Source organism: Panulirus ornatus, chromosome 42 (genome assembly GCF_036320965.1).
Source record: "Panulirus ornatus isolate Po-2019 chromosome 42, ASM3632096v1, whole genome shotgun sequence".
Lineage (NCBI taxonomy): Eukaryota > Metazoa > Arthropoda > Malacostraca > Decapoda > Palinuridae > Panulirus > Panulirus ornatus.
In genome coordinates, this window is record NC_092265.1 from 31,085,923 (window position 1) to 31,108,259 (window position 22,337).

Consider the following 22,337-nt stretch of genomic DNA (forward strand, 5'->3'; position numbering starts at 1 on the left):
GTGCTGGAAATGAGATGTTTGAGGACAATGTGTGGTGTGAGGTGGTTTGATCGAGTAAGTAACGTAAGGGTAAGAGAGATGTGTGGAAATAAAAACAGCGTGGTTGAGAGAGCAGAAGAGGGTGTTTTGAAATGGTTTGAGCACATGGAGAGAATGAGTGAGGAAAGATTGACCAAGAGGATATATGTGTCGGAGGTGGAGGGAACGAGAAGTGGGAGACCAAATTGTAGGTGGAAAGATGGAGTGAAAAAGATTTTGTGTGATCGGGGCCTGAACATGCAGGAGGGTGAAAGGAGGGCAAGGAATAGAGTGAATTGGATCGATGTGGTATACCGGGGTTGACGTGCTGTCAGTGAATTGAATCAGGGCATGTGAAGCGTCTGGGGTAAACCATGGAAAGCTGTGTAGGAATGTATATTTGCGTGTGTGGACGTATGTATATACATGTGTATAGGGGTGGGTTGGGTCATTTCTTTCGTCTGTTTCCTTGCGCTACCTCGCAAACGCGGGAGACAGCGACAAAGCAAAAAAAAAAAAAAAAAAATATATATATATATATATATATATATATATATATATATATATATATATATATATATATATATATATATATATATATATATATATGTGTGTGTGTGTGTGTGTGTGTGTGTGTGTGTGTGTTTCTGGATGGTTACCCTAGCTTTTGAATTAATCATTTCACTTGATTGTTTGTAGTTTATTTTTGCTTTTTAAGATGTTATTTTCAACATCACTGGCGTTTGTCAAAGTCAAACGCCATCTTCACTACATCATCACAATCATTTTGAATATCAATGGCTTTTCTGTGGTTTAAGGTTATTTTCACTACATCATCACAATCATTTTGAATATCAATGGCTTTTCTGTGGTTTAAGGTTATTTTCACTACATCATCACAATCATTTTGAATATCAATGGCTTTTCTGTGGTTTAAGGTTATTTTCACTACATCTTCACAGTCATCTTGTTTTCATCATCGATATCGTTTATCTTGGTCAAAGACTATCTTCACTACATCCTTATACTTAACTAATTTTCAATATCATTGACCTCTATCTTGATAAAAGTCATCTTCACTACATCCTCATAATCATCATACTTTCAATATCGCTAGCGTATTTTTTGACCAAAGGTCATCTTCACCACATCATTTTAGAAAATCACTTTCAACAGCACTGAGCTTTATCTTAATGAAAATCTATCTTCACTATATTCTCAGAGTCATCTCGTTTTCAATATCAGTGGCCTTTATCTTGGTCAATGCCATCTTCACTACATCCTTTCTTTCTTTCAAACTATTCGCCATTTCCCGCATTAGCGAGGTAGCGTTCAGAACAGAGGACTGGGCCTTTGAGGGAATACCCTCACCTGGCCCAATTCTCTGTTCCTTCTTTTGGAAAATTAAAAAAAAACGAGAGGGGAGGATTTCCAGCCCCCTGCTCCCTCCCCTTTTAGTCGCCATCTACGACACGCAGGGAATACGTGGGAAGTATTCTTTCTCCCCTATCCCTATTACTTAGTTCCAGTCTATTGCTCAGTTCCAGTCTACTTCTTAGTTTCATTCTAGTGCTCAGTTCCAGTCTATTGTTTAGTTCCAGTCTATTTCTTAGTTCCAGTGTATTGCTTAGTTCCAGTCTATTACTTAGTTCCAGTCTAGTGCTTAGTTCCAGTCTATTGCTTAGTTCCAGTCTATAGCTTAGTTCCAGTCTATTACTTAGTTCCAATCTAGTGCTCAGTTCCAGTCTATTGCTTAGTTCCAGTCTATTGCTTAGTTTCAGTCCATTACTTAGTTCCAGTCTATTGCTTAGTTCCAGTCTATTGCTTAGTTCCAGTCTATTGCTTAGTTCTAGTCTATTGCGTAGTTCCAGTCTATTGCTTTGTTCCAGTCTATTGCTTAGTTCCAGTCTATTGCCTAGTTCCAGTCTATTGCTTAGTTCCAGTCTATTGCTTAGTTCCAGTCTATTATTTAGTTCCAGTCTATTGCTTAGTTCCAGTCTATTGCTCAGTTCCAGTCTATCGCTAAGTTCCAGTCTATGGCTTAGTTCCAGTCTAATACTCACTTCCAGTCTAGTGCTTTGTTCCAGTCTATTACTTATTTCCAGTCAAGTGCTCAGTTCCAGTCTATTGCTTAGTTCTAGTCAATTGCTTACTTCCAGTCTATTGCTTAGTTCCAGTCTATCACTTAGCTCCAGTCTATTGCTTCGTTCCAGTCTATTGCTTAGTTCCAGTTTATTGCTTAGTTCCAGTCTATTACTTAGTTCCACTCAGTTCCAGTCTACTTCTTAGTTTCAGTCTAGTGCTCAGTTCCAGTCTATTGTTTAGTTCCAGTCTATTTCTTAGTTCCAGTGTATTGCTTAGTTCCAGTCTATTACTTAGTTCCAGTCTAGTGCTTAGTTCCAGTCTATTGCTTAGTTCCAGTCTATAGCTTAGTTCCAGTCTATTACTTAGTTCCAGTCTAGTGCTCAGTTCCAGTCTATTGCTTAGTTCCAGTCTATTGCTTAGTTCCAGTCCATTACTTAGTTCCAGTCTATTGCTTAGTTCCAGTCTATTGCTTTTCCAGTCTATTGCGTAGTTCCAGTCTATTGCTTAGTTCCAGTCTATTACTTAGTTCCAGTCTATTGCTTAGTTCCAGTCTATTGCTTAGTTCCAGTCCATTACTTAGTTCCAGTCTATTGCTTAGTTCCAGTCTATTGCTTAGTTCCAGTCCATTACTTAGTTCCAGTCTAATGCTTAGTTCCAGTCTATTGCTTAGTTCCAGTCTATTGCTTAGTTCCAGTCTAATGCTTAGTTCCAGTCTATTGCAACGACAATAAAAAAGTAAAACTCATTTCTTCGTGGAAAATTGAGAGGAAAACACGACAGGAACATGGAGATTTACCTTGTGGTTATTTTGCCGGTTAGTCGGCAATGGTCGGTCAAACAGTATTTTGCCGTGGTAGTCTCAGTGCTTCATGTAATACTAAGTCCCAAAATATGTTCTTGGGGGCGTAGCTCAGTGGTAGAGCGCTTGCTTGGCATGCGAGAGGACCTGGGCTAAAACCCCGGCGCTTCAATTTTTATTTGGGAAATTCATTGTTTTCAGTCTTATTTGTATATATATATATATATATATATATATATATATATATATATATATATATATATTTTTTTTTTTTTTCTATTTTGCTTTGTCGCTGTCTCCCGCGTTTGCGAGGTAGCGCAAGGAAACGGACGAAAGAAATGGCCCAACCCACCCCCATACACATGTATATACATACACGTCCACACACGCAAATATACATACCTATACATCTCAATGTACACATATATATACACACACAGACACATACATATATACCCATGCACACAATTCACACTGTCTGCCTTTATTCATTCCCATCGCCACCTCGCCACACATGGAATAACATCCCCCCCCACCATGTGTGCGAGGTAGCGATAGGAAAAGACAACAAAGGCCCCATTCGTTCACACTCAGTCTTTAGCTGTCATGCAATAATGCCCGAAACCACAGCCCCCTTTCCACATCCAGGCCCCACACAACTTTCCATGGTTTACCCCAGACGCTTCACATGCCCTAATTCAATCCACTGACAGCACGTCAACCCCGGTAGACCACATCGATCTAATTCACTCTATTCCTTGCCCGCCTTTCACCCTCCTGCATGTTCAGGCCCCGATCACTCAAAATCTTTTTCACTCCATCTTTCCACCTACAATTTGGTCTCCCACTTCTCCTCGTTCCCTCCACCTCCGACACATATATCCTCTTGGTCAATCTTTCCTCACTCAATCTTCCCATGTGCCCAAACCATTTCAAAACACCCTCTTCTGCTCTCTCAACCACGCTCTTTATATTTCCACACATCTCTCTTACCTTTACATTACTTACTCGATCAAACCACCTCACAAACATCTCATTTCCAGCACATCCATCCTCCTGCGCACAACTCTATCCATAGCCCACGCCTCGCAACCATACAACATTGTTGGAACCACTATTCCTTCAAACATAGCCATTTTTGCTTTCCGAGACAATGTTCTCGACTTCCAAACATTCTTCAAGGCTCCAAGGATTTTCGCCCCCTCCCCCACCCTATGATTCACTTCCGCTTCCACAGACGAAGAAGACCTGATTTCCGTCCTATCAACTCAACCGTATAGAGGGGGGGTGTCATTTCAGGTGTGGCGGAGTGGTAACGGGAATGAATAAAGGCGCAAGTGTGAAGTATGTACATGTATATATATGTATATACCTTTGTATAGATACATAGATAGATAGATAGATAGATAGATAGATAGATAGATAGATAGATATATAGATATAGATATATACAAATATATATATATAAATATATATATATATATATATATATATATATATATATATATATATATATATATATATATATATATATATATATATATTTTTTTTTTTTTTTTTTTTTCCTCTGTCTCCCGCTTTTGCGAGGTAGCGCAAGGAAACAGACGAAAGAAATGGCCCAACCCACCCCCATACACATGTATATACATACGTCCACACACGCAAATATACATACCTACACAGCGTTCCATGGTTTACCCCGGACGCTTCACATGCCCTGATTCAATCCACTGACAGCACGTCAACCCCGGTATACCACATCGCTCCAATTCACTCTATTCCTTGCCCTCCTTTCACCCTCCTGCATGTTCAGGCCCCGATCACACAAAATCTTTTTCACTCCATCTTTCCACCTACAATTTGGTCTCCCTCTTCTCCTCGTTCCCTCCACCTCCGACACATATATCCTCTTGGTCAATCTTTCCTCACTCATTCTCTCCATGTGCCCAAACCATTTCAAAACACCCTCTTCTGCTCTCTCAACCACGCTCTTTTTATTTCCACACATCTCTCTTACCCTTACGTTACTTACTCGATCAAACCACCTCACACCACACATTGTCCTCAAACATCTCATTTCCAGCACATCCATCCTCCTGCGCACCACTCTATCCATAGCCCACGCCTCGCAACCATACAACATTGTTGGAACCACTATTCCTTCAAACATACCCATTTTTGCTTTCCGAGATAATGTTCTCGACTTCCACACATTTTTCAAGGCTCCCAGAATTATCGCCCCCTCCCCCATCCTATGATCCACTTCCGCTTCCATGGTTCCATCCGCTGCCAGATCCACTCCCAGATATCTAAAACACTTTACTTCCTCCAGTTTTTCTCCATTCAAACTCACCTCCCAATTGACTTGACCCTCAACCCTACTGTACCTAATAACCTTGCTCTTATTCACATTTACTCTTAACTTTCTTCTTTCACACACTTTACCAAACTCAGTCACCAGCTTCTGCAGTTTCTCACATGAATCAGCCACCAGCGCTGTATCATCAGCGAACAACAACTGACTCACTTCCCAAGCTCTCTCATCCCCAACAGACTTCATACTTGCCCCTCTTTCCAAAACTCTTGCATTCACCTCCCTAACAACCCCATCCATAAACAAATTAAACAACAATGGAGACATCACACACCCCTGCCGCAAACCTACATTCACTGAGAACCAATCACTTTCCTCTCTTCCTACACGTACACATGCCTTACCTCCTCGATAAAAACTTTTCACTAATTCTAACAACTTTCCTCCCACACCATATATTCTTAATACCTTCCACAGAGCATCTCTATCAACTCTATCATATATATATATATATATATATATATATATATATATATATATATATATATATATATATATATATATATATATATATATATATATATATACATATATATATATTGTTACGAATTCAACACTTATTCAGGCAAGGTCGCCAGTAACATATGTTACAAATACTACTGTTCCTTGTCTTGCAAGGACGTTATAGATTTGTCAAGTTGCACAACTCAGGATAACACAATTATAAAGTTATGGGATTGAATTAAAGACCAGCATTACATTAAATCTACTTATAATGAAAGAATTCAAGTGTACAAAGATAGGTACATAAATCAAGCATGAAACATTACGTTAACACTGAACATAAGAGTTAACATTGAACTTGAGATAACATTCGTACATGACTTAACATTCCAGATAAGATTTCAAGCCAGGAGTTCTCTTTCCTCTAAGGCAGTTCTTCGATAACATTACACTGATAATTATAACGGGCTTACAGCACAACACTTGGGCAATGGGCTTATAGCACAGCAGGGCTTACAGGCTTACAACACAGCAGGACTAACAGCAGGGGTGGACCACTTACCTCGGTGGGCTAGAAAGAGAGAGACTCAGCGGGTGTCATGGGTATATATTACAGCAAAGACAAGCGCTCCCTGCTAGCTATACAACCTTACATTTTGATTGGCTATGGGACTCGGAAATATTCTGATTGGTTGGAGGGACAGTCACACAAAACTGCGTAGATCACCCTCCCTCTTGTAAGCCTACAGGGATGACATGTCCAGTACGGGTGGTGAAGTATTCCGCAGCTGATGACAACAATCCTCCCGCCTCGGAGAAGGGTCGGGGTGCTCAAGGACACACACACGTTATATACACGAACATGTGGGCACAAACACACGTGTTCCGTGACAATATATATATATATATATATATATATATATATATATATATATATATATATATATATATATATATATATATATATATTGTTACGAACACGTGTGTTTGTGTCCACGTGGTTCGTATATGTATCTTGGTGTATCTCTGTGTATGACGTGTCTGGGTGTAGGGAGCGGCTTCTATCGGCCCGGATCTCACCCTCCCTGACCGTGTTGATTGCCTTAGTAATCATGTCTTGACCCAGACCTTGACCAGCCCTGTAACACCCAAACGTCAGGTCGACGGCGTCAGGTCAACGGCGTCAGGTCCAACCATGGGAACTGCTACGGTATGTCGTCACGTGCGCTCGCTGCCGGCGTGGACAAAGGAACAGAGGAGGCTGGATGCACGCCACATGTGTAGGCCGGACCTTAGGCCTCCTTCAGCCAATCAAGTCGAGGAGAGGGCGTGACAACCAGTCTCTTGACCTATCAAGGGCAATTGTGTCGTTTTGACCTATAGTAGAACTAGGTGGCCGGTCGAGGCGTGGCCAGCTGTTCCTGCCTTGCTGGTCATTCAGATAAAAGCTCAGACAATCGTCTGAGACCTTGATTCCTTCACCAGTCTCGAGCCCAACAAAAGGTAATGTAGGCTTTCCCTGTCTCGAACCCCGTAGCCACCGCTGCCCTAGGTTGTAAGATGTTACTGTGTCCCGTCAAGTTTGACTAGGTTGTAAGATGTTACTGTGTCCCGTCAAGTATGACTAGGTTGTAAGAGGTTTACTGTGTCATGCCAAGCTTAACTAAGTGTAATGATATGTTACTGTGTCAAGTCAAGCTTAACTAAGTATAACAATGATGTTACTGTGTTGCGTCAGGTTAGCTAAGTGCAACGATTGTTACTGTGTCACGTCAGAATCTAACTAAATGTAATGCTATCGAGCAAAGTGTCAACGGAAAGAGATCTCCTGGTTTGAAATCTTATCTGGAATTGTTAACATATGTTCAATGTTAAACTCATGTTCAGTGTTAACGTAAATGATTCGTGCCTGATTTATGTGTTCACCTTGTACATTTGAATTCTTTTCATTATAAGTAATTCTAACCTTGATGTTTGTTTTAACCCTATAACGTTAAGATAGCGTTATCCTGAGTTGTGCTATATTACAAATCTACCGTCCTTGCAAAGACATTTGTAACATACATATGTTATTGGCGACCTTGCGATAATAAGTGCTGAGTTCGTAACATATAAATTGGCGTCCTTGCCAGGATATTTCTTGCCTTAACGGAATCTCTTCCCTTGATTCATTAATCATGTCGTTGATCAGTGTTGACAATACCGCTCAATCATTAACGTCGGTCAAAGTCTCGATCCTTCCCCATATCCCTAGTGATATTAATGTTGATCTCAGTTATTGGCAAAAGCAGCTAGAGATAGCTAAGGTCAATGCACAAGCACAACTGGCACAGTTACAAGTGCAGAGGAAGAAGACTGAACAAGCTAGGTTAGCTTTCGAACGTGAAAGACTTAGACTTAACGCTTCACCATCAGGACCAGTGTCGTCCCAAGTGGGTAACTTACATCTCGTACCGAAGTTCAGTGAACTTGACGTGGGCAGGCGTTCAAAGGGCTACGACGGCAGAGGGAGGACCAATGGTAATGTGATCCCACCTGAATCTGCTACCTTGCCGGTAACTCGTAGAAGTCAAGGGAAATACTCCCAGGAAGTAAAGTTTTGTTCTCACTGTGGCAAGGCTGGGCACCAGGTGAGGGATTGCTGGGCTCGAGCGAAGGAATCCAGAGACTTTCCCAAAAGTAGGTCGGTAAGTCTCTTCTCAGCTTTAGGTCCACTTAAGAAAGTAGGTAAGGCTGTCCCTGCTCTTAGGAAAGTGAGGGGTTGCGAGAGTGTTAATCAAGTAGTTAAGGATCCGTTCTGTGGGAACTACAATGCGTTCCTGTCTGAGGGTTGTGTCAGTAGATGTGGTGTACGACGAAAAGAAACCGTATCACGGGATTCTGGTGCGCTGCAGTCCCCGATGTTGGATGGCTTGGTGCCGCGAGAAGAGTTTGGAGACCGCGTCTTGCCAGGTGGACTGTCGGGTCCCAAGGAAGCTCCACTAGTTGATGTGAGAGTAGGAACAGATCTCTTTACGGACCATGCCCTTGTAGGGACTGTAGATAAGTTACCTGTCTTAGACGTGGACGTTGTGTTAGGCAGTGACCTAGCGGGTGGGAAGATGAACCCAGTGCCGGTGTTGCCTACGGGCCCGGTGGAGTCCACGGAGGCAGGGCAGCTTGAGGAAGAGGTACCAGAGATAGTCTACAACCACGATGGTGCCAGGCCTATGACAGCTGGCACGGCAGGCCGTGTGCCTGAGGACATAGCCGTTAAGACGGAGGAAGTGAAGACCAGCGAGAGGAAGCTGTGTGATACCCTCTCCCCTGGAGTTGCCTCCGTTGAAACATTGGATTTAAAGACTCTACCCCCGAGTAAGGCCAGCGAGAGGAAGCTGTGTGATACCCTCTCTCCTGGTATAGTCTCCGTTGAGACAGTGGACTTAAAGACTCTTCATGCGAGTGAGGACAGCGAGAGGAAGCTGTGTGATACCCTCTCCGGTAGCGTAGCCTCCGATGAGACGGCGGACTTAAAGACTCTGCATGAGAGTGAGGCCAGTATGAGGAAGCTTTGTGATACCCTCTCCCCTGGTGTAGCCTCTGTCGAGACAGTGGACTTAAAGACTCTGCATGCGAGTGAGGCCAGCGAGGAGCAGCTGCGTGATACCCTCTCCCCTGGTGTAGATTCCGTTGAGACGGCGGACTTAAAGACTCTCCATGAGGATGAGATGAGGGAGGAGATGTTTGATACCTCCCGTGCTGATTCTGAGTCTGTACAAGAATCAGTGGATGAGACTGAGGATTTGTCTCGCGCCCATTCAAGAAAGAAGACTCTCTATGAGGATGAGATGAGGGAGGAGATGTGTGATACCTCCCGTGCTGATCTCGAGTCTGAACGAGATTTGGTGGGTGAGACTGAGGATTTGTCTCGCTCCCATTCAAGAGAGAAGATTCTCCTTGAGGACAAAATTAGTGAGAAGATGTGTGATACTTCATGTGCTGGTTACGAGTCCGTACCAGAAGCAGCAGATGAGAATGAGGATTTGTCTCGCTCCCATTCAAGAGAGAAGACTCTCCATGAGGATGAGATGAGGGAGGAGATGATGTGTGATACTTCCTGTGCTGGTTACGAGTCCGTACAAGAAGCAGCAGATGAGACTGAGGATTTGTCTCACGCCCATTCAAGAGAGAAGACTCTCCATGAGGATGAGATGAGGGAGGAGATGTGTGATACCTCCCGTGCTGATCTCGAGTCTGAACGAGATTTGGTGGGTGAAACTGAGGATTTGTCTCGCTCTCATTCAAGAGAGAAGATTCTCCTTGAGGACAAAATTAGTGAGAAGATGTGTGATACCTTCTGTGCTGGGTACGAGTCCGTGCAAGAATCAGTGGATGAGACTGAGGATTTGTCTCGCACCCATTCGAGAGAGACTCAGGAACGGAGGACAATATGGCCTGACAAACGATCTCGTTGGAGAAGGTTTGAGGCGGGCGACGAGGTGTTACTTCTACTACAGCAGCCAGGTCAACCTTTGGTTGTCCGTTTTCAGGGTTCCTACACCATTATCTGGAGTGTAGGAGACTCAAATTACCTTGTCTCTACCCCCGATAGGCGCAGAAGTCAGAGTTTATACCACATCAACATGCCTGAGCGATGTTTCAGTCGTGAACCTCTCCCCTTGGAACCGACGGTGCCAGTCTGCATCATCTTACGTCCAGCGGTAGCCGCGTGTGAGGAAGCCGACGAGTTAGCTACGCGTGTCTCGGAGACCTGGGACCCGGGCGGAGGCGTGAGAGAACTGAAGTGTTACTCTGATATGGTTGGGCACTGTAGGATGTCATTGTAAATTTTGCATCACTCGCAATCCCCTCTGACAGAGTTATTGATGTTTGGAATGAGCAGTGTGAGACAGTCTCTCTCATCAATTAGGAACACTACTTTTTTCAACTGTTATATTTTGCAGGCTCCAACCAGATTAGCTGTGAATGCCAGCGATGCTGACGCTGAAGTCCTCGTGCAGAAGGACAGAAAGAAGGTTGAGCCCAAACAGATAGCCACCATGGAGAAGGAACCCTTGTCTGTTATTTGTGTTATAACACTTTATATATTTGTGTCCTTCGGGCAATCAGTTTAGAGTGTACTGACTACCAACCCCTTTCAAAATGTTAAGTTATGGGATCGGAGTCAGATATTAATCAGGTGGGCATTGTTTCTTTTTCAAGAGTGTCGTTAGATATTCACCATATTGCTGGCGCACATAATGTGTTAGCCGATTGTTTATCCCGCTCTTAACGCTAGAAAATTCCTCTTCTAGGAATTTTCTCCTTTAAGGAGGGGGGTGTTACGAACACGTGTGTTTGTGTCCACGTGGTTTGTATATGTATCTTGGTGTATCTCTGTGTATGACGTGTCTGGGTGTAGGGAGCGGCTTCTATCGGCCCGGATCTCACCCTCCCTGACCGTGTTGATTGCCTTAGTAATCAAGTCTTGACCCAGACCTTGACCAGCCCTGTAACACCCAAACGTCAGGTCGACGGCGTCAGGTCAACGGCGTCAGGTCCAACCATGGGAACTGCTACGGTATGTCGTCACGTGCGCTCGCTGCCGGCGTGGACAAAGGAACAGAGGAGGCTGGATGCACGCCACATGTGTAGGCCGGACCTTAGGCCTCCTTCAGCCAATCAAGTCGAGGAGAGGGCGTGACAACCAGTCTCCTGACCTATCAAGGGCAATTGTGTCATTTTGACCTATAGTAGAACTAGGTGGCCGGTCGAGGCGTGGCCAGCTGTTCCTGCCTTGCTGGTCATATATATATATACATATATATATATATATATATATATATATATATATATATATATATATATAGATAGATAGATAGATAGATAGATAGATATATAGATATAGATATATACAAATATATATATATAAATATATATAGGGAAGCAGTGATGGCTTGCGCAAAAGATGCTTGTGGCATGAGAAGCGTAGGAGGTGGGCAGATTAGAAAGGTTAGTGAGTGGCGGGGTGAAGAGGTAAGTGAAAAAATGAGAGGCATTTCGATGATTCTTGCAGGGAAATAATGCAAATGAGTGGGAGATGTATAAAAGAAAGCGGCATGAGGTCAAGAGAAAGGTGCAAGAAGTGAAAAAGAGGGCAAATGAGAGTTGGGGTGAGAAAGTATCATTAAATTTTAGGGAGGATAAAGAATGTTTTGGAAGGAGGTAAATAAAGTGCGTAAGACAAGGGAACAAATGGGAACATCAGTGAAGGGGGCTAATGGGGAGGTGATAACAAGTAGTGGTGATGTAAGAAAGAGATGGATTGAGTATTTTGTAGGTTTGTTGAATGTGTTTGATGATAGAGTGGCAGATATAGGGTGTTTTGGTCGAGGTGGTGTGCAAAGTGAGAGGGTAAGGGGAAATGATTTTGTAAACAGAGAAGAGGTAGTAAAAGCCTTGCGGAAGATGAAGGCCAGCAAGGCAGCGGGTTTGGAAGGTATTGCAGTGGAATCTATTAAAAAAGGGGGTGACTGTATTGTTGACTGGTTGGTAAGGTTATCTAATGTATGTATGACTCATGGTGAGGTGCCTGAGGATTGGCTGAATGCTTGCATAGTGCCATTGTACAAAGGCAAAGCGGTTAAAAGTGAGTGCTCAAATTACAGAGGTATAAGTTTGTTTAGCATTCCTGGGAAATTATATGGGAGGGTATTGATTGAGAGGGTGAAGGCGTGTACAAAGCATCAGATTGGGGGAGAGCATTGTGGTTTCAGAAGTGGTAGAGGATGTGCGGATCAGGTGTTTGTTTTGAAGACTGTATGTGAGAAATACTTAGAAAAGCAAATGGATTTGTATGTAGCATTTATGGATCTGGAGAAGGCATACGATAGAGTTGATAGAGATGCTCTGTGGAAGGTATTAAGAATACATGGAGTGGGAGGTAAGTTGTTAGAAGCAGTGAAAAGTTTTAATCGAGGATGTAAGGCATGTGTACGTGTAGGAAGAGAGGAAAGTGATTGGATCTCAGTGAATGTTGGTTTGCTGCAGGGGTGTATGATGTCTCCATGGTTGTTTAATTTGTTTATGGATGGGGTTGTTACGGAGGTGAATGCAAGAGTTTTGGAAAGATGGGCAAGTATGCAGTCTGTTGTGGATGAGAGAGCTTGGGAAGTGAGTCAGTTGTTGTTCGCTGATGATACAGCACTGGTGGATGATTCTTGTGAGAAATTGCATAAGCTGGTTAGTGAGTTTGGTATAGTGTGTGAAAGAAGAGGGCTGAAAGTAAATGTGAATAAGAGCAAGGTTATTAGGTACAGTAGGGTTGAGGGACAAGTCAATTGGTAGGTAAGTTGGAATGGAGAAAAACTGGAGGAAGTGAAGTGTTTTAGATAACTGAGAGTGGATCTGGCAGCGGATGGAGCCATGGAAGCGGAAGTGAGTCACAGGGTGGGGATGGGACTAAACTTCTGGGAGCGTTAAGAAATGTGTGCAACTCGAGAAAGTTATCTTGGAAAGCAAAAATGGGAATGTTTGAAGGATTAGTGGTTCCAACAATGATATATGGTTGCGAGGCATGGGCTATAAATAGAGTTGTAAGGAGGAGGGTGGATGTGCTAGAAACGAGATTTTTGATGACAATATATGGTGTGAGGTAGTTTGATCGAGTAAGTAATGAAAGGGTAACAGAGATGTGTGGTATTAAAATGAGTGTGGTTAAGAGAGCAGAAGAGGGTGTTTTGAAATGGTTTTTGCCACATAAAGAGAATGAGTGAGGAAAGATTGACAAAGAGGGTATATGCGTCAGAGGTGGAGGGAACAAAGATAAGTGGGAGACCATATTATAGGTGGAAAGATGGAATGAAAAAGATTTTGAGTGATCCGGGCCTGAATATGGTGGAGGATGAAAGCTGTGCAAGGAATAGAATGAATTGGAACGATGTGGTATACCGGGGTCGACGTGCCGTCAATGGATTGAACCATGGCATGTGTAGCGTCTGGGGTAAATTATGAAAAGTTTTATGGGGCCTGGATGTGGAAAGGGAGCTGTGGTTTCGATGCATTATACATGGCAGCTAGAGAGTGAGTGTGAACGAATGTAGCCTTTGTTGTCTTTTCCTAGTGCTACCTCGCGCACATGCGGGAGGTGGGGGTTGTCATTTCATGAGTAGCGAGGTGGCGATGGGAATTAACAAGGGCAGACAGTATGAATTATGTACGTGTGTATATATGTATATGTCTGTGTGTTTATGTATGTATACGTTGAGATGTATAGGTACGTATAAGTGCGTGTGTGGACGTGTATGTATATATATGTGTATGTGGGTGGGTTGGGCCATTCTTTCGTCTGTTTCCTTGCGCTACCTCGCTAGCCCGGGAGATAGCGACAAAGTATAATAGAAATATATATGTATATATATATATATATATATATATATATATATATATATATATATATATATATATATATATATATATATATATATATATATATATTTTCTTTCTTTCTTTCAAACTATTCGCCATTTCCCGCGTTAGCGAGGTAGCGTTAAGAACAGAGGACTGGGCCTTTTTTGGAATATCCTCGCCTGGCCCCCTCTGTTCCTTCTTTTGGAAAAAAAAAAAAAAAACAGAGGGGAGAATTTCCAGCCCCCCGCTCCATATATATATATATATATATATATATATATATATATATATATATATATATATATATATATAATATATATATATATATATATATATATATATATTTATTTCTATTTTGCTTTGTCGCTGTCTCCCGCGTTTGCGAGGTAGCGCAAGGAAACGGACGAAAGAAATGGCCCAACCCACCCCCATACACATGTATATACATACAAGTCCACACACGCAAATATACATACCTATACATCTCAATGTACACATATATATACACACACAGACACATACATATATACCCATGCACACAATTCACACTGTCTGCCTTTATTCATTCCCATCGCCACCTCGCCACACATGGAATACCATCACCCTCCCCACTCATATGTGCGAGGTAGCGCTAGGAAAAGACAACAAAGTCCCCATTCGTTCACACTCAGTCTTTAGCTGTCATGCAATAATGTTCGAAACCACAGCTCCCTTTCCACATCCAGGCCCCACACAAATTTCCATGGTTTACCCCAGACGCTTCACATGCCCTGATTCAACCCACTGAGAGCACGTCAACCCCGGTATACCACATCGATCTAATTCACTCTTTTCCTTGCCCTCCTTTCACCCTCCTGCATGTTCAGTCCCCGATCACACAAAATATTTTTCACTCCATCTTTCCACCTACAATTTGGTCTCACACTTATCCTCGTTCCCTCCACCTCCGACACATATATCCTCTTGGTCAATCTTTCCTAGCTCAATCTCTCCATGTGCCCAAACCATTTCAAAACACCCTCTTCTGCTCTCTCAACCACGATCTTTTTATTTCCACACATCTCTCTTACCCTTACATTACTTACTCGATCAAACTACCTCACACCACACATTGTCCTCAAACATCTCATTTCCAGCACATCCATCCTCCTGCGCACAACTCTATCCATAGCCCACGCCTCGCAACCATACAACATTGTTGGAACCACTATTCCTTCAAACATAGCCATTGTTGCTTTCCGAGATAATGTTCTCGACTTCCAAACATTCTTCAAGGCTCCCAAGATTTTCGCCCCCTTCCGCACCCTATGATTCAATTCCGCTTCCACAGACGAAGATGACCTGATTTCCGTCCTACCAACTCAACCGCATAGAGGGGGCGTGTCATTTCATGTGTGGCGAGGTGGTAACGGGAATAAATAAAGGCGCAAGTGTGAAGTATGTACATGTATATATATGTATATACCTTTGTATAGATACATAGATACATAGATAGAGAGATAGATAGATAGGTATATAGATATAGATAAATACAAATATATATATATATATATATATATATATATATATATATATATATATATATATATATATATATATATATATATATATATATATATATATAATATATATTATTTTGTTTTTTATATTATTTTAAATTATTTATTTTATTTTATTATATATTTTATTATACTTTGTCGCTGTCTCCCGCGTTTGCGAGGTAGCGCAAGGAAACAGACGAAAGAAATGGCCCAACCCCCCCCCCTCCATACACATGTATATACATACGTCCACACACGCAAATATACATACCTACACAGCTTTCCATGGTTTACCCCAGACGCTTCACATGCCTTGATTCAATCCACTGACAGCACGTCAACCCCGGTATACCACATCGCTCCAATTCACTCCATTCCTTGCCCTCCTTTCACCCACCTGCATGTCAGGCCCCGATCACACAAAATCTTTTTCACTCCATCTTTCATCCTCCAATTTGGTCTCCCTCTTCTCGTTCCCTCCACCTCTGACACATATATCCTCTTGGTCAATCTTTCCTCACTCATTCTCTCCATGTGCCCAAACCACTTCAAAACATCCTCTTCTGCTCTCTCAACCACGCTCTTTTTATTTCCACACATCTCTCTTACCCTTACGTTACTCACTCGATCAAACCACCTCACACCACACATTGTCCTCAAACATCTCATTTCCAGCACATCCATCCTCCTGCGCACAACTCTATCCATAGCCCACGCCTCGCAACCATACAACATTGTTGGAACCACTATTCCTTCAAACATACCCATTTTTGCTTTCCGAGATAATGTTCTCGACTTCCACACATTTTTCAAGGCTCCCAGAATTTTCGCCCCCTCCCCCACCCTATGATCCACTTCCGCTTCCATGGTTCCATCCGCTGCCAGATCCACTCCCAGATATCTAAAACACTTCACTTCCTCCAGTTTTTCTCCATTCAAACTCACCTCCCAATTGACTTGACCCTCAACCCTACTGTACCTAATAACCTTGCTCTTATTCACATTTACTCTTAACTTTCTTCTTCCACACACTTTACCAAACTCAGTCACCAGCTTCTGCAGTTTCTCACATGAATCAGCCACCAGCGCTGTATCATCAGCGAACAACAACTGACTCACTTCCCAAGCTCTCTCATCCCCAACAGACTTCATACTTGCCCCTCTTTCCAAAACTCTTGCATTTACCTCCCTAACAACCCCATCCATAAACAATTTAAACAACCATGGAGACATCACACACCCCTGCCGCAAACCTACATTCACTGAGAACCAATCACTTTCTTCTCTTCCTACACGTACACCTGCCTTACATCCTCGATAAAAACTTTTCACTGCTTCTAACAACTTTCCTCCCACACCATATGTTCTTAATACCTTCCACAGAGCATCTCTATCAACTCTATCATATGCCTTCTCCAGATCCATAAATGCTACATACAAATCCATTTGCTTTTCTAAGTATTTCTCACATACATTCTTCAAAGCAAACACCTGATCCACACATCCTCTACCACTTCTGAAACCACACTGCTCTTCCCCAATCTGATGCTCTGTACATGTCTTCACCCTCTCAATCAATACCCTCCCATATAGTTTACCAGGAATACTCAACAAACTTATACCTTTGTAATTTGAGCACTCACTCTTATCCCCTTTGCCTTTGTACAATGGCACTATGCACGCATTCCGCCAATCCTCAGGAACCTCACCATGAGTCATACATACATTAAATAACCTTACCAACCAGTCAACAATACAGTCACCCCCTTTTTTAATAAATTCCACTGCAATACCATCCAAACCTGCTGCCTTGCCGGCTTTCATCTTCCGCAAAGCTTTCACTACCTCTTCTCTGTTTACCAAATCATTTTCCCTAACCCTCTCACTTTGCACACCACCTCGACCAAAACACCCTATATCTGCCACTCTATCATCAAACACATTCAACAAACCTTCAAAATACTCACTCCATCTCCTTCTCACATCACCACTACTTTTATCACCTCACCATTTGCGCCCTTCACTGAAGTTCCCATTTGCTCCCTTGTCTTACGCACTTTATTTACCTCCTTCCAGAAACATCTTTTTATTCTCCCTAAAATACATATATATATATATATATATATATATATATATATATATATATATATATATATATATATATATATATATATATATATATATATATATATATATATATATTTTTTTTTTTTATTATTTTATTATACTTTGTCGCTGTCTCCCGCGTTTGCGAGGTAGCGCAAGGAAACAGACGAAAGAAATGGCCCCCCCTCCCCCCCCCATACACATGTATATACATACGTCCACACACGCAAATATATATACCTACACAGCTTTCCATGGTTTACCCCAGACGCTTCACATGCCTTGATTCAATCCACTGACAGCACGTCAACCCCGGTATACCACATCGCTCCAATTCACTCTATTCCTTGCCCTCCTTTCACCCTCCTGCATGTTCAGGCCCCGATCACACAAAATCTTTTTCACTCCATCTTTCCACCTCCAATTTGGTCTCCCTCTTCTCCTCGTTCCCTCCACCTCCGACACATATATCCTCTTGGACAATCTTTCCTCACTCATTTTCTCCATGTGCCCAAACCACTTCAAAACACCCTCTTCTGCTCTCTCAACCACGCTCTTTTTATTTCCACACACACACACATATATATATATATATATATATATATATATATATATATATATATATATATATATATATATATATATATATATATATATATATATATATATATATATATATATATATATATATATATATATATATAAATATATATAGGGAAGCAGTGATGGCTTGCGCTAAAGATGCTTGTGGCATGAGAAGCGTAGGAGGTGGGCAGATTAGAAAGGTTAGTGAGTGGCGGGGTGAAGAGGTAAGTGTATTAGTGAAAAAAAAAGAGAGGCATTTCGAAGATTCTTGCAGGGAAATAATGCAAATGAGTGGGAGATGTATAAAAGAAAGCGGCATGAGGTCAAGAGAAAGGTGCAAGAAGTGAAAAAGGGCAAATGAGAGTTGGGTGAGAAAGTATCATTAAATTTTAGGAAGGATAAAGAATGTTTTGGAAGGAGGTAAAGAAAGTGCGTAAGACAAGGAAACAAATGGGAACATCAGTGAAGGGGGCTAATGGGGAGGTGATAACAAGTAGTGGTGACGTAAGAAAGAGATGGAGTGAGTATTTTGTAGGTTTGTTGAATGTGTTTGATGATAGAGTGGCAGATATAGGGTGTTTTGGTCGAGGTGGTGTGCAAAGTGAGAGTGTTAGGGAGGATGATTTGGTAAACAGAGAAGAGGTAGTAAAAGCCTTGCGGAAGATGAAGGCCAGCAAGGTAGCGGGTTTCGAAGGTATTGTAGTGGAATCTATTTAAAAAGGTGGTGACTGTATTGTTGACTGGTTGGTAAGGTTATCTAATGTATGTATGACTCATGGTGAGGTGCCTGAGGATTGGCCGAATGCTTGCATAGTGCTATTGTACAAATGCAAAGTGGTTAAAAGTAAGTGCTCAAATTACAGAGGTATAAGTTTGTTTAGCATTCCTGGGAAATTATATGGAAGGGTATTGATTGAGAGGGTGAAGGCGTGTATAAAGCATCAGATTGGGGAAGAGCATTGTGGTTTCAGAAGTGGTAGAGGATGTGCGGATCAGGTGTTTGTTTTGAAGACTGTATGTGAGAAATACTTAGAAAAGCAAATGGATTTGTATGCAGCATTTATGGATCTGGAGAAGGCATATGATAGAGTTGATAGAGATGCTCTGTAGAAGGTATTAAGAATACATGGAGTAGGAGGTAAGTTGTTAGAAGCAGTGAAAGTTTTAATCGAGGATGTAAGGCATGTGTACGTGTAGGAAGAGAGGAAAGTGATTGGTTCTCAGTGAATGTTGGTTTGCGGCAGGGGTGTATGATGTCTCCATGGTTGTTTAATTTGTTTATGGATGGGGTTGTTAGGGAGGTGAATGCAAGAGTTTTGGAAAGATGGGCAAGTATGCAGTCTGTTGTGGATGAGAGAGCTTGGGAAGTGAGTCAGTTGTTGTTCGCTGATGATACAGCACTGGTGGATGATTCTTGTGAGAAATTGCAGAAGCTGGTTCCTGAGTTTGGTATAGTGTGTGAAAGAAGAGGGTTGAAAGTAAATGTGAATAAGAGCAAGGTTATTATGTACAGTAGGGTTGAGGGACAAGTCAATTGGGAGGTAAGTTCCAATGGAATGGAGAAAAACTGGAGGAAGTGAAGTGTTTTAGATAACTGAGAGTGGATATGGCAGCGGATGGAGCCATGGAAGCGGAAGTGAGTCACAGGGTGGGGGATGGGACTAAACTTGTGGGAGCGTTAAAAAATATGTGCAGCTCGAGAACGTTATCTTGGAAAGCAAAAACGGGAATGTTTGAAGGATTAGTGGTTCCAACAATGTTATATGGTTGCGAGGCATGGGCTATAAATAGAGTTGTAAGGAGGAGGGTGGATGTGCTAGAAACGAGATTTTTGATGACAATATGTGGTGTGAGGTAGTTTGATCGAGTAAGTAATGAAAGGAAAAGAGAGATGTGTGGTATTCAAATGAGTGTGGTTGAGAGAGCAGAAGAGGGTGTTTTGAAATGGTTTGGCCACATGAAGAGAATGAGTGAGGAAAGATTGACAAAGAGGGTATATGCGTCAGAGGTGGAGGGAACGAGGATAAGTGGGAGACCAAATTATAGGTGGAGAGATGGAATGAAAAAGATTTTGAGTAATCCGGGCCTGAATATGGTGGGGGATGAAAGCTGTGCAAGGAATAGAATGAATTGGAACGATGTGGTATACCGGGGTCGACGTTCCGTCAATGGATTGAACCATGGCATGTGTAGCGTCTGGGGTAAACCATGAAAAGTTTTATGGGGCCTGGATGTGGAAAGAGAGCTGTGGTTTCGATGCATTATGCATGACAGCTAGAGAGTGAGTGTGAACGAATGTGGCCTTCGTTGTCTTTTCCTAGTGCTACCTTGCGCACATGCGGGAGGTGGGGGTTGTCATTTCATGAGTAGCGAGGTGGCGACGGGAATTAACAATAGGCAGACAGTATGAATTATGTACATGTGTATATATGTATATGTCTGTGTGTTTATGTATGTATACATTGAAATGTATAGGTACGCATAAGTGCGTGTGTGGACGTGTATGTATATATATGTGTATGTGGGTGGGTTGGGCCATTCTTTCGTCTGTTTCCTTGCGCTACCTCGCTAGCCCGGGAGACAGCGACAAAGTATAATAGAAATATATATGTATATATATATATATATATATATATATATATATATGTGTATATATATATATATATATATATATATATATATATATATATATATATATATATAAATATATATATATATATATATATATATATATATATATATATATATATATATATATATATATATATATATATATATATATATATATATATATATATATATATATATATATATTATCCCTGGGGATAGGGGAGAAAGAATACTTCCCACGTATTCCCTGCGTGTCGTAGAAGGCGACTAAAAGGGAAGGGAGCGGGGGGCTGGAAATCCTCCCCTCTCGTTTTTTTTTTTTTTTTTTCTTTTTTCTTTTTTTTTTTTTTCCAAAAGAAGGAACAGAGAAGAGGTCCAGGTGAGGATATTCCCTCAAAGGCCCGGTCCTCTGTTCTTAACGCTACCTCGCTATCGCGGGAAATGGCGAATAGTATGAAAAAAAAAAAAAAAAAAAAAATATATATATATATATATATATATATATATATATATATATATATATATATATATATATATATATATATTCTCGGTAGGAGGTATAACAAAGGCCAAATAAAACAAAATACTTCTTTAAGAGCACCAAGGTGTATTGATTTAGCATTAAAACAAATGTGATGGCCAACCAGTACGGTGCCCAGATTTGAAAGTGTTGACATAATCAACCACACTGGCCTATGCTGAATCTTGTAGGTGATCAAAAAACTCAACATTTTTAGAACAGAATCCTTACAATGATGCTGTAACCAAAATGCTTTTGGATGTAATTGATGAGCTTCCTATGTCAGCTGTTGAAGGTGAAAACTTTTAAAAGATTTTTATAAATTTTGACTAGTTCCAAGTGTATATGAATCCAATAAAATCTAAAGGTTTTAGTAGAGTGATGTACTTAGTTCAAACTGTGTAAACAATCAGTAAAATGTAGACTTTTTGGTTGAAGGATTTACTTTTTTGTTAAAACTGTATAAAGACTATCAATAAAATAAAATAAAAGGGGAGGGAGCGGGGGGCTGGAAATCCTCCCCTCTCACTTTTTTTTTTAATTTTCTAAAAGAGGGAACAGAGAAGGGGCCCAGGTGAGGATATTCCCTCAATGGCCCAGTCCTCTGTTCTCAGTGCTACCTCGCTAATGCGGGAAATGGCGAATAGTATGAAAAGATATATATATATATATATATATATATATATATATATATATATATATATATATATATATATATATATATATATATATATATATATATATATATATATATATATGGGAGGGTATTGATTGAGAGGGTGAAGGCATGTACAGGGCATCAGATTGGGGAAGAGCAGTGTGGTTTCAGAAGTGGTAGAGGATGTGTGGATCAGGTGTTTGCTTTGA

At 41.4% G+C, this 22,337-nt stretch overlaps 1 long non-coding RNA gene across 1 annotated transcript; it reads left to right on the plus strand.

Annotated features, from left to right (window-relative positions):
* Positions 1–6,700: 6,700 nt before the first annotated feature.
* On the plus strand, positions 6,701–7,686 carry LOC139762055 (uncharacterized). The gene is made up of 2 exons (XR_011715672.1): positions 6,701–7,320; positions 7,359–7,686. It is a non-coding gene; the product is annotated as an uncharacterized lncRNA (long non-coding RNA).
* The last annotated feature ends 14,651 nt before the right edge of the window (positions 7,687–22,337 follow it).